The sequence below is a fragment of the Diachasma alloeum genome, unplaced genomic scaffold (assembly GCF_001412515.2).
Source record: "Diachasma alloeum isolate Michigan unplaced genomic scaffold, Dall2.0 Dall_scaffold_00286, whole genome shotgun sequence".
Taxonomy (NCBI): Eukaryota; Metazoa; Arthropoda; class Insecta; order Hymenoptera; family Braconidae; genus Diachasma; species Diachasma alloeum.
The window spans coordinates 435,768-447,277 of record NW_021680425.1 but is presented as its reverse complement, the minus strand read 5'-3'; positions in this window follow the sequence as shown (position 1 = coordinate 447,277).

Genomic DNA, 11,510 nt, shown 5'->3' with positions numbered 1-11,510 from the left:
AATTATAAAATATGAAAATTCCACGAAAATTATTATATAGGTACATTTTTATTTTGGGAAATGATGAAAAATCGAGAAATTAAGAAGTTAAATCTGAATAATTTATCAATTGAAATCACAATGGAGCATAATTTTTCATGATTCATCTACATAAAACACTTATCTAATATTTTTCAATCAATTTCCGTAATCAACAATCAACAAATGTTATGCTAGACCTCAATTCAGGGTGGAATTCCCCATGTATTTCCGCTGGCACTCCCCTCACTCCTGTCAAATTCTCAAACGAAAGAATTATCCCTACGTTAAAAATAATACTACGTTGAAAGCTTAAAAATGTCCCTGCGGCCTTGAAATAGTAAGACTCTTACTGTTGTTGACAGAGTGTGAATCGAGGTTTGCGTGCCAGGTTCGCCCCCATCAAAACAACAACTCATTATGAATTCATTAATCTATCGAAAGACACTAAGTATGAGGAATTAGAGAACGCAGTTGAAAACTTACTCTTGAAATTTTAAGTGAAAAACATTGAAATCATCAAAAACCACTAATTCATATCACATTTTTACGAATATCATTATTCGAAAATCGTTCGTTTCATGAAATACTCCACGACATTTCTAATTTTCGGGTCATACGAAAGGGAAAATTATGGAATTCATATGGAATTCGATGTCCAATTATTAAAATAGAATTGGCAATTTCAATTGCCATCGAAATTGTGTTTCCAATTCAAGATGAATCAGAAATTTTATGAACCATAGCACAGAAAAAAAAATTTGATTTTCAGAGACATATAATTTCTCGGGACATGTCGCTGATTATCAGGAGCTATCACTAATTATTGGTGATACTGGCCCGAAAAAAATATTTCCCGAATTGAGTATATTTTATACTGGAATCAAGTTATGCATAAACCTGAATCGAGAATAAAATATACTTGATTCAAGTACATTATTCTTGTTTCGAGTATATACACTGAGAAAAAAAATTCTAGTACCTGAAACATATTTTCTTGAGACAAGTAATTTTTCTTCAATTGTTTAATTCTCCCGGACATCTCAACTCACGTGGCCCGAGAAAGGTCTCATGCTTTAACTAATTCTTGTACTCAAGTATGATTTTGTCGCAAATGAACCCCCTCAAGTCGCGCAGAAGAATTGTCAATAATCTTCAAGTATTTATGGCTTGCATAATTTTTTTGTTATGCAGTTCCAATATTTCGATACGTAATATATTCATGATACAATGCGGAGCGATAGTGATAAATGAGAATCCCTTTGAGTTTCGTGAACCGCAAACATTCTGAGATTTGAACCATTGAAAATTATTTACTTCTCTCAAGTAAATATGGTCTACGTATTAGTAAATTTTTCTCTCAGTGTAATAACATAATAATATAATAACTAGCGAACGGGCGCTTCGCACCCGTCACTAGATTATGTTGTATTATACTAATTTATTTTATTGTTTTCTTTACAATTTTTCTTTGCGGTTAGATTAAATTAAATTTATTGGATTTTATTCCCATTGTAGTATACAAATTGTGGGAACAGTTTTTCTCATTTTAAAATGAAGAGATATTTATAATAAATTATAAGGAGAGTATTGATACTTTTTGTTGGGATGATGATCGATTCGCAAGGAAATAAAAATTTCGATTTTTCAATGTCTCCGGAAAGTTTTAAAATTGATATATTTTTTCAAATAATGAAACAATACCCCTCAATTCAATTTCTATCCTCACATTTTAATAGAATACATTAAAAATATAGCAAAGAATAAAAATCGGAGATGGAAAATTTTATTTGATTAATATAATATATAATGTACTTCAATAGATGTATAAATGTATTACAAGTATTCAAGTATATTTTATACTTGAATCGAGAATAACATACTTGATTCCGGTATAAAATATACTCAATTCGGGTATGTTGTTTTTCCGTGGGTCATTGACTAAAATGACCCTGATCATCAGTGATTTTTATCACTGAAATTTGGTAATAGCTTCCATAATTAGAGATATGTCCTTGAAAATCTGTGACATCACTCGGAAAATCAGGGACAATACCAGTGGAAATTGATGATAACATCGTTAAACAGTGGTGACAAAAACACTGAATTTTAAAACTTTTCACTAACTTAATTCCACAATTGCGAATCTCTAGTAATTGGGGATGAATTCCTGAAAATCAATGACATGTCAAACTTTTTTTTTTTTAATGAAAAATGTTTTTTTCTCTGTAACGATTACATCTGAATTTGATGAAATGATATGAAATTCTAAAGAAATTGCAACAGTGTATCTTTTTCAACCTTTCCTTATGCACCTGTTTTCTGAACAATTTTTTTCTGTAAGTAAACAAAATGGCACTTTTTGGTACGAGGTGAAGGCGAGGAGGCGAGGAGGCGAAGCCGAGAACTGCCAATCACACGCGCTGGAAATTCCCGTCTCACATGTCTCGAACAATATTTTTTGACAATGTACTTAGGTTTCGCGAATAGCCGAACTGTATTTTTTTCAGGAAAGTGAGTACTTTCCACCCGAGAGTGGAAAGTTGCTCCCAAGGGCGGAAAGTCTTGACCATTCGTTAACTATTAACGAATGAACACTTGGTGAGACCGAATAGACCATAACCTCCAACCAAAATCCATTTGTTAACAATAACTAATTCGTTCTATCAGTGTATGAAATGTCCGTGCAGGGATGTGGAAAAATACTATTCAATACGAGTTTGTAAAATACTTTTACTGCCGTGTGGCAAACAATATTTTATGCCTCGAGGACTCGCTTCTCTCGGTTAAATCGCGGTTTTCCGTCCCTAGAGGCATAAAAGTGTTTTTTGACCCGTGGAAGGTGTGCAGCGTCCGCCGAAGGCGAGTGCTACCCTCCCAAGCGTCAAAGAATACTTTCCCCACGAGTGTCGAACCTAATTTTTCATCACAATGTGTGGAAAGTGGGATTTTCGAACAAAATTCTACTTTACGCACAAGTGATGAAAATGCGCTATTTGTCTCGCACTTTTTCCCCGATATAGTGTGAAAAAGTACTGAAAATCGAAATCGCTCCACAATTTCTCGACATGTTTGGTAATTTTGTCCAACTTTTTCTCCTTTTACACTGTTGGAAATTTTGGTCTGAATTTTTCGTGCCAAATTCCAGAAATTTTCATGGTGTTCAAGTTCCACTGAAATTTTAGGAAATCTTGTCATTGAAAAATCAAATGTTCCATTGATTTGTGTTCAGATGATCTGGAAATCAATAAAATACTTGATTTTTCAGTTGAATTATTCGGTGAAAATTCACAAAAATCAGGGAAATTCAGGAAAAAATTGAAAATTCATGTCATTTTGTTTCTGTATATTCATGTTCCACTAAAAATGAAATCAAGTTATGAAATTTCCATCTCACACCCACAGAAAACTCATGAATTTCCGTGAATTCTACTTGAAACATGAAATTTCCTAAAAATCCATTTGAAGCGATCCGTTTATGAAAACTCAGGGAAAAATTAAAAATTCACGTAATTTTGTTTCTGAATATTCATTTTCCACTGAAAATTCAATCAAGTTGTGAAATTCCCACCTCACGCCCACTGAAAACTCACGAATTTCCGTGAATTCTACTTAAAACTTGAAATTTCAAAACCATTTTTTCCCTAAATCTGATTCAATGTCACTCTCATGAGATTTACTATAATATCTTCCATGAAATTTCCAAAAATTTCAAACAGTGTACTCCCCACTTCAATAACCCATAAAAATTTCCACGAAATTTCTGAGTTAGCAAAATTCTCGGATTATCTATTCCCATTCAGCCTAAAAATCCACTCGAAGCGATACGTTTATCATTCTATAGATATCTCAAGATTGTTAGAACGTTCTGCACTATCTCCTATCGTATTTGACAGGGGGCCAGAAGAAGAAGTGAAAACCTCCGAAATTCAAGAATGCGTATCATCGGCTGTTTGTTCGCCCATACGTGTAAATAGATAGCGCAGTTTTACTTATTCCCCACATTTCCATGAGTCTTTCCTCCCAGAGAATAAAAGGGAGAGGCGTTGTATGATAAAGAGCGAGTGGGTTTTAGAAAAGCCACCGACTACCCAGGGAAGCCCGATGATCTTTGGGCTCGGGTGGACAGGAAAAAAAAAGGAATAAGGAAGATAGAAAACTCGTTTGTGCATAATGGGCTTTGTAGGGTTTAGGAGGCATCAACCTTTCCTTACACACATACGAATTGACTGCATTCGAAGGCCATTGACCGGTGGACAGGTACACCTCGCCGATCGATGCCCCTCTACCTGCCTCGATGGCAGTGTCAAGTTTTGGCTGCAGGGTGGATCTGTATCTATGGGATTTTTATATTTCCACCGGCTTACCCACTGACTGCATTCTTTTGTCCGAAAAATTTTTCACCTCGAGCTATGGAAAATACTTGTGAAATGGACGATTGCGTTCCAGGCCTATAATAGAACTGGTAAACAGGTCGATAAGGGAACAATAAGTCGTAAAAATTATAAATTCATGTATTTCACGTCAATTATGAGCATGACATTGGATAAATAAATAAAATGACCATCACAATCGGGAGTTTACTATGAAAGTAGTCTGAGACATTGAGTGAATTTTATTTCGACTCTCCATGGCTTACTGACTACAAGAAAATTTATACATGTCTTATTGTAATGTTTTTCCATATGTCAATAAGTCGTGAAAATTATAAATTCATGTATTTTACGTCAATTATGAGCATGACATTGGATAAATAAATAAAATGACCATCACAATCGGGAGTTTACCATGAAAGTAGTCTGAGATATTGAATGAATTTTATTTAGACTCTCCATGGCTTGAATAAATTTTCGCGTATGCCTCACAGGGAACTTGCATAAAGCTCAAGTCTTTCTAATTCCCCTATTCACACATTTCTTATGACACATGGATAGCTAAACGGCGAAAGTTATGGGGAAATATTGCCCGAATGTCTTATCTTAATTAATTCAAAACACAGTTCAACAAAATGCAGACGGACTCGACCACGAAAACGAAACCAACGCCATGTTATAAATATTTTAATGCTGATTTTAAGTTTCTTTTGAGAAAGCTTTCTAGCACGCCTACACTGAGAAACAAATTGCTTTTGCCAAGTATATTTACTGACTACAAGAAAATTTACACATATCTTATTGTAATGTTTTTCCATATGTCAATAAGTCGTGAAAATTATAAATTCATGTATTTTACGTCAATTATGAGCATGACTCGCTTCGCTCGGTTAGATCGCGGTTTTCAGGCCCAACGACATAAAATATCGTATGTCAAACGGCGATAAAAGCATTATGACATAAGATACCATTATCGCTGTGTGACATTAGTATATTTCATAACGAGTGCAAAATAGTATATTTCGTAAAGAGTGCAAAAAACATTTTTTCACGAGTTACGAACAATATTTTTCATCACAATGTGGCGGAAATTGTCCACTTTTCGTCACAGCGTGATGAAAAGTGTTTTTTGGCGAGTGGGAGGTTTATATCACGAGCCGAAGGCGAGTGATATTATCCCACGAGCTAAAAAACATTTTTTCACGAGTTAAGAACAATATTTTTCATCACAATGTGGCGGAAATTGTCCACTTTTCGTCACAGCGTGATGAAAACGATATTTTATGTCGTTAGGCCCGAAAACCGCGATCTAACCGAGCGAAGCGATAAATAACCTTTTTTTTAAGCCTAATGACATAAATAACGTTTTTTGTAGAGCGAATTGAGTGCTACTAAAAAGGTTATGAGAAAAATTTTGCTATCTCCCTTAGATTTCGAGATATTCATTGAAAACTGGCCAATAGCCAAAATCGACTTGAACGGTATTTTTTCTGGAAAAAACTACGTTCAAATTCATTTTGATATAAATTTTTAAATTCCCCTTTTCAGCCACTTTTCATCATTTCAACATTTTTTCCACGAAAACTAGACATAGTAGAAAGTTTTTCCAAAAGAAATTTAAAATCAGCATCAAAATGAATTATTCAGGGCCCAAACTTGAGATTAGAGAATTGAAAAAAATTCATGCAAGTTCCCTATTCAAGATATTTCTTTTTTTGTTCTATTCGAGAGCGCAGCGACCTCGACTTTTCCCGGAGCCACGTACTACGTGGACCGGTTGCAATAAAAAAAAATGTATAAAACCCAGTGGGGGGAAGGTGTCGAGGCGAGTGAGGCTAGACAAAAAAATGTTTTAGAGGAGGAAAAAAAGCGAGGAATAGACGTGAGTCGAAAAAGACGGGCCAAAAAAAGGCGGACGCGGGGGTGGGGAGAGGCTTATCTGCGTTAGAAGAACGTTAGAGTGTCGGGTAGGCTGCAAACCGGTCGCCCCCCTTCCTCTATTCCACCGCACTCTGCCCTTCTCGCCCTCACGGTCATATGGAATGTAGGACCCGCGATGTTGCCACACGCATGCACGACATGTGTTGCCGACTCTACCCCTCACTTTTTTCCTCTGACTCTCTGGGCCATCTCCTCTCTCGGTCTCGCCGCGTTTCTAGGGCCATCGAACAAAAAACTGCATCGCGTTGAGAGAGTTAAAACCACTTTTCAGCCAGCCAAGTTGAATACATATGACTGAAAAGGATTCAATTTGAAGTTGAGTTCGAAAGTTTTCTCTTGAAAATTTCATCATTAATATTTTAATTGTCATAGGTTGCCACTATTATATTGTCAATGGGAAAATGTAACAGTTTAAGAGGCATTGGGCAATGTTTTAAGGGTACCAAAGTATCTTTTATGATCAAATTTATTCATTGAATAGACGAAGCGGTAGAACAGTTCAACTCGATTATGACTATTGGTCAGTTTTCAGGGAATATCTTGGATTCTAAGGCAGATTGCAAAATTTTTGTAATAACCTTTTTTCTAGGGCGAATTAAGAGCTACGAAAAAGGTCATTACGAGAATTTCGATATCTCCCTTAGATTCGGAGGTTTTCCTCGAAAACTTAGTCAAAAGCTAAATCGATTTTAATTGTTTTAACGCTTCCCTACTTAATTAAATTGGGGCTATAAAATTTGGGTAATTCAGAATACTCGGTGTTCTTAAAATGACATTTAGGGAAGAAACGTCTCTTCTCAAACCTTCTCTCCTAACTAAATAATTGAAATTATTTAAACTTTTGAAAATTTCATTTTTTCGTAAATTTGTTGGGATTAAAAAAAATCGTTTTCAGGATGGAAAATTGCTGATTTATGTTTACCTTCAAAAAATGATTTCCAAAATCGTAATTATTAATTCACCATTTTGAAACGAGTTTACGTGTTTGAATATCACAATAATCAAAAACTTACGATTTTGAAAAAGATCTACAATTTTTTGGGAAAAACTGCAGGATAATTATTATCCATGAAAGCTTTCCCCAAAAATAGATTTCGTCGTTGTTTCAGTTTTTCAAAAATGTTTTCTAACAATTAAAAATGAAGAATCAAGCTTAAACCTTCAACCTAGGGTCAAATAGTGCTCTAATTGAAGCTCTGATGCTCAACTCCAAACATAAAAACGAATTCCACCAATAAAAAAGGGCCAGATCCCTTGCCTATCCTCTCGCACACACGTCTCCCCAACAAAAAAGGACTCCACATAAAACTGAGTTAAAACTTTCCCGTCGAAAACTTTCATAATCATATTTTAATATTCAGCGGTTGCTAATGTTATACCGTTCCCCCAATGGGCAAATTTAAACAGCCAAAGATTGTTGAGCAACTGTTATAAGCCTCTACGCTTTCTCCGCCGCCAAAATTAGTCACATTTCGAAAGTCCAAAGTTTGCCCTTTCATTCTTCGCACATTAGTTCCAACAATTCGATAAAATCACCATCTGATCTCCTAAAAAATGTAGAAATCACATCACATCACGGCAATTATCCAAACTAATCATCACGAATGTAGTCTCCCATTACTGTAAATACTTCTCTCACGAGTTTGGTGGCTCATTAGTGGCGAAACTTCTCTATTTCCAGACGTCATATCGTATTCCGCTCCCGTTCCCCCGAGCAAAATGGGAAAAAAAGCAAAGTACATAAATGAAAGAGGTCCCGTTATGCGAATCCCCTTGTCCTTCGACCTTCCTACCCTTCTCCAAATTCCCCCCCACAGAACAAAGGGTTACAACTGCAATGGGAGAAAGTTTTGCGTTGTGAAACCTCTTCACAGAATAGAAGACGAGAATCGGCATAAGAACGGTGCCAAGGTGTAACAGGTGCTGACACAGAGAAGTTTTTCCTCGGTATTATTGTAAAACCTAGGGGCGTCCGAGTACGAGGAAAAAAAACCCTTCAGGCACATGATCCAGCCATAAAAAACCAACATAAAAGGAGAAGGGAATTGACCTTGGCCGGTAGGGGTGTACAGTTTTAGAACGCAATGCCCTGCTAATGCACAAAAATCCTCCAGCTACGATGGTCCCCTCTTCTTTTTACTCTCGTCTAGCTTCTCTCTTCATGTTAAAAGTCTAGGCAGGATGGACGACTCATAGGGCTGGGGGAGGAGGGAGGGGGAGATGGTGGGCGGTCACTCCCTTCACAGCATACTAAGATGCAGCTGAGTAGGGGATTCTCATTTGGTGCCTCTTGTCTTGTTCCTTCGTTTGGAAAGAAAAACCTCTCTAACATCCACTTAATGCCAGACTACTGCGATTCCCTGGGTCTTTCATTCTCTTACAGTTAAGAATTAGGGAGATAACTCTTTAGATTAGGGGGAATTCGAAATCATTGGAGCTCCAGTCAGGGGACTGGACATTGATTCTGGAAGAATTAAGCAATTAAATGCCACATTTTATGTTTAAAAATAATTTTTTTAGATTTTTAAATATGTTTTTTAACGGTGAAAATGAAGAATTAAGTTTAAAGCTGATAGTTAACAATTAGGGAGATAACTTTTTAGATTAGAGAGAATTAAAAATCATTGGAGCTCCAGTCAGCGGACAGAACATTGATTCTGGAAGAATTAAGCAATTAAATGCCACATTTTATGTTTACAAATCATTTTTTTAGATTTAAAAAAATGTTTTTTAACGGTGAAAATGAAGAATTAAGTTTAAAGCTGATAGTTAAGAATTAGGGAGATAACTTTTTAGATTAGAGAGAATTCAAAATCATTGGAGCTCGAGTCAGGGGACAGAACATTGATTCTGGAAGAATTAAGCAATTAAATGCCACATTTTATGTTTAAAAATAATTTTTTTAGATTTTTAAATATGTTTTTTAACGGTGAAAATGAAGAATTAAGTTTAAAGCTGATAGTTAACAATTAGGGAGATAACTTTTTAGATTAGAGAGAATTCAAAATCATTGGAGCTCGAGTCAGGGGACAGAACATTGATTCTGGAAGAATTAAGCAATTAAATGCCACATTTTATGTTTAAAAATAATTTTTTTAGATTTTTAAATATGTTTTTTAACGGTGAAAATGAAGAATTAAGTTTAAAGCTGATAGTTAACAATTAGGGAGATAACTCTTTAGATTAGAGAGAATTCAAAATCATTAGAGCTCCAGTCAGGGAACTGGACATTGATTCTGGAAGAATTAAGCAATTAAATGCCACATTTTATGTTTAAAAATAATTTTTTTAGATTTTTAAATATGTTTTTTAACGGTGAAAATGAAGAATTAAGTTTAAAGCTGATAGTTAACAATTAGGGAGATAACTTTTTAGATTAGAGAGAATTCAAAATCATTGGAGCTCGAGTCAGGGGACAGAACATTGATTCTGGAAGAATTAAGCAATTAAATGCCACATTTTATGTTTAAAAATAATTTTTTTAGATTTTTAAATATGTTTTTTAACGGTGAAAATGAAGAATTAAGTTTAAAGCTGATAGTTAACAATTAGGGAGATAACTCTTTAGATTAGAGAGAATTCAAAATCATTAGAGCTCCAGTCAGGGAACTGGACATTGATTCTGGAAGAATTAAGCAATTAAATGCCACATTTTATGTTTAAAAATAATTTTTTTAGATTTTTAAATATGTTTTTTAACGGTGAAAATGAAGAATTAAGTTTAAAGCTGATAGTTAAGAATTAGGGAGATAACTCTTTAGATTAGAGAGAATTCAAAATCATTAGAGCTCCGGTCAGGGAACTGGACATTGATTCTGGAAGAATTAAGCAATTAAATGCCATATTTTGTATTTAAAAAAAAAAAAAAATTTCAGATTAAAAAAAAAGTTTTTTGACGATTGAAAATAAAGAATCAGCTTTAAACCTTACACTTAATAATTAGGGAAATAACTACTTAGATTAGAGAGAATAATAAATCATACGAGCTCTCATCAGTGACAGGATATTGATTCTCGAAGAAATAATCCATAAAATGCAATATTTTGTACTTAAAAAAATTATATTTTCCGATTCTCAAGAATGTTTTTAAGGGTTGAAAATAAAGAATCAACTTTGAATCTTCAATCTAGAATCAAATGGGGCTTCAATGGAAGTTTTAAAGTTCATCTACAAATATAAAAAGGCATTCCGCATGTCTTTAATTCTTTCACAGTTAATAATCAGGGGGATAATTCTTTAGATTAGAAAGAATAAAAAACTATTTCAGCTCTCACGTGTGGACGGGACATTAATTCTCGACGGGGACATGAATAAAATGACAAATTTTACATTAAAATTTTTGTTTTCAAATTTTCATTTCTTTTCAACGGTTGAGAATCAAAAATCAACTTTAGACCTTCAATCTACGGTCAAATGGGGCTTCAACGGAAGATTTGAAGTTCGCCTAAAAATCTAGAAAATAAGTCCGCATGCCTTTTATTCCCTCACATTTAAGATAAAATGCAATATTGCGTATTTAAAAAAATTATATTTTCCAATTCTCAAGAATGTTTTTTAAGGGTTGAAAATGAAGAATCAACTTTGAACTTTCAATCTAGAGTGAAATCAAGCTTCAATGGAGGTTTTAAAGTTCAACTACAAATATAAAAGGGCATTCCGCGTGTCTTAAATTCTGTTACAGCTAATAATTAGTGAGATAACTCTCCAAATTAGAAAGAATAAAAAGTCATCCGAGCTCTCACGAGTAAACGGAGCGCTCAAATCAATTGACGAAGGAGAAATCAACAAAATGCCAAATTTTATGTTACAAAAATCATTTTTTATTCACAAAAAATTCACCATCTGCCTTCACTTCTATACAATCCTCCTTCACATTCACCCAAGTGCCAAGAACTCTATAAATATCGTAAAGATACCTGCAGTACAATCGGATAAAGCGGAGAAACCATTCGCGTTTAACAGTCGACTTTCGGTGTATTCGTTGATCTTGGCGCACAGCTCGAGGGTGCGTTTTTCCTTTACAAAAATACATCCACCGGCTATAAATATAGGAGAGACTGCAAAGCCAGGAGGGTTCATGTTCCCACACTCTAACGCCGGCGAAATAAAAAAAAATGTGAAGAAAAAACGCCACCCTCCCTCGTATACCTGCCTAACGGGTCATCCGCCGTTTTTTTC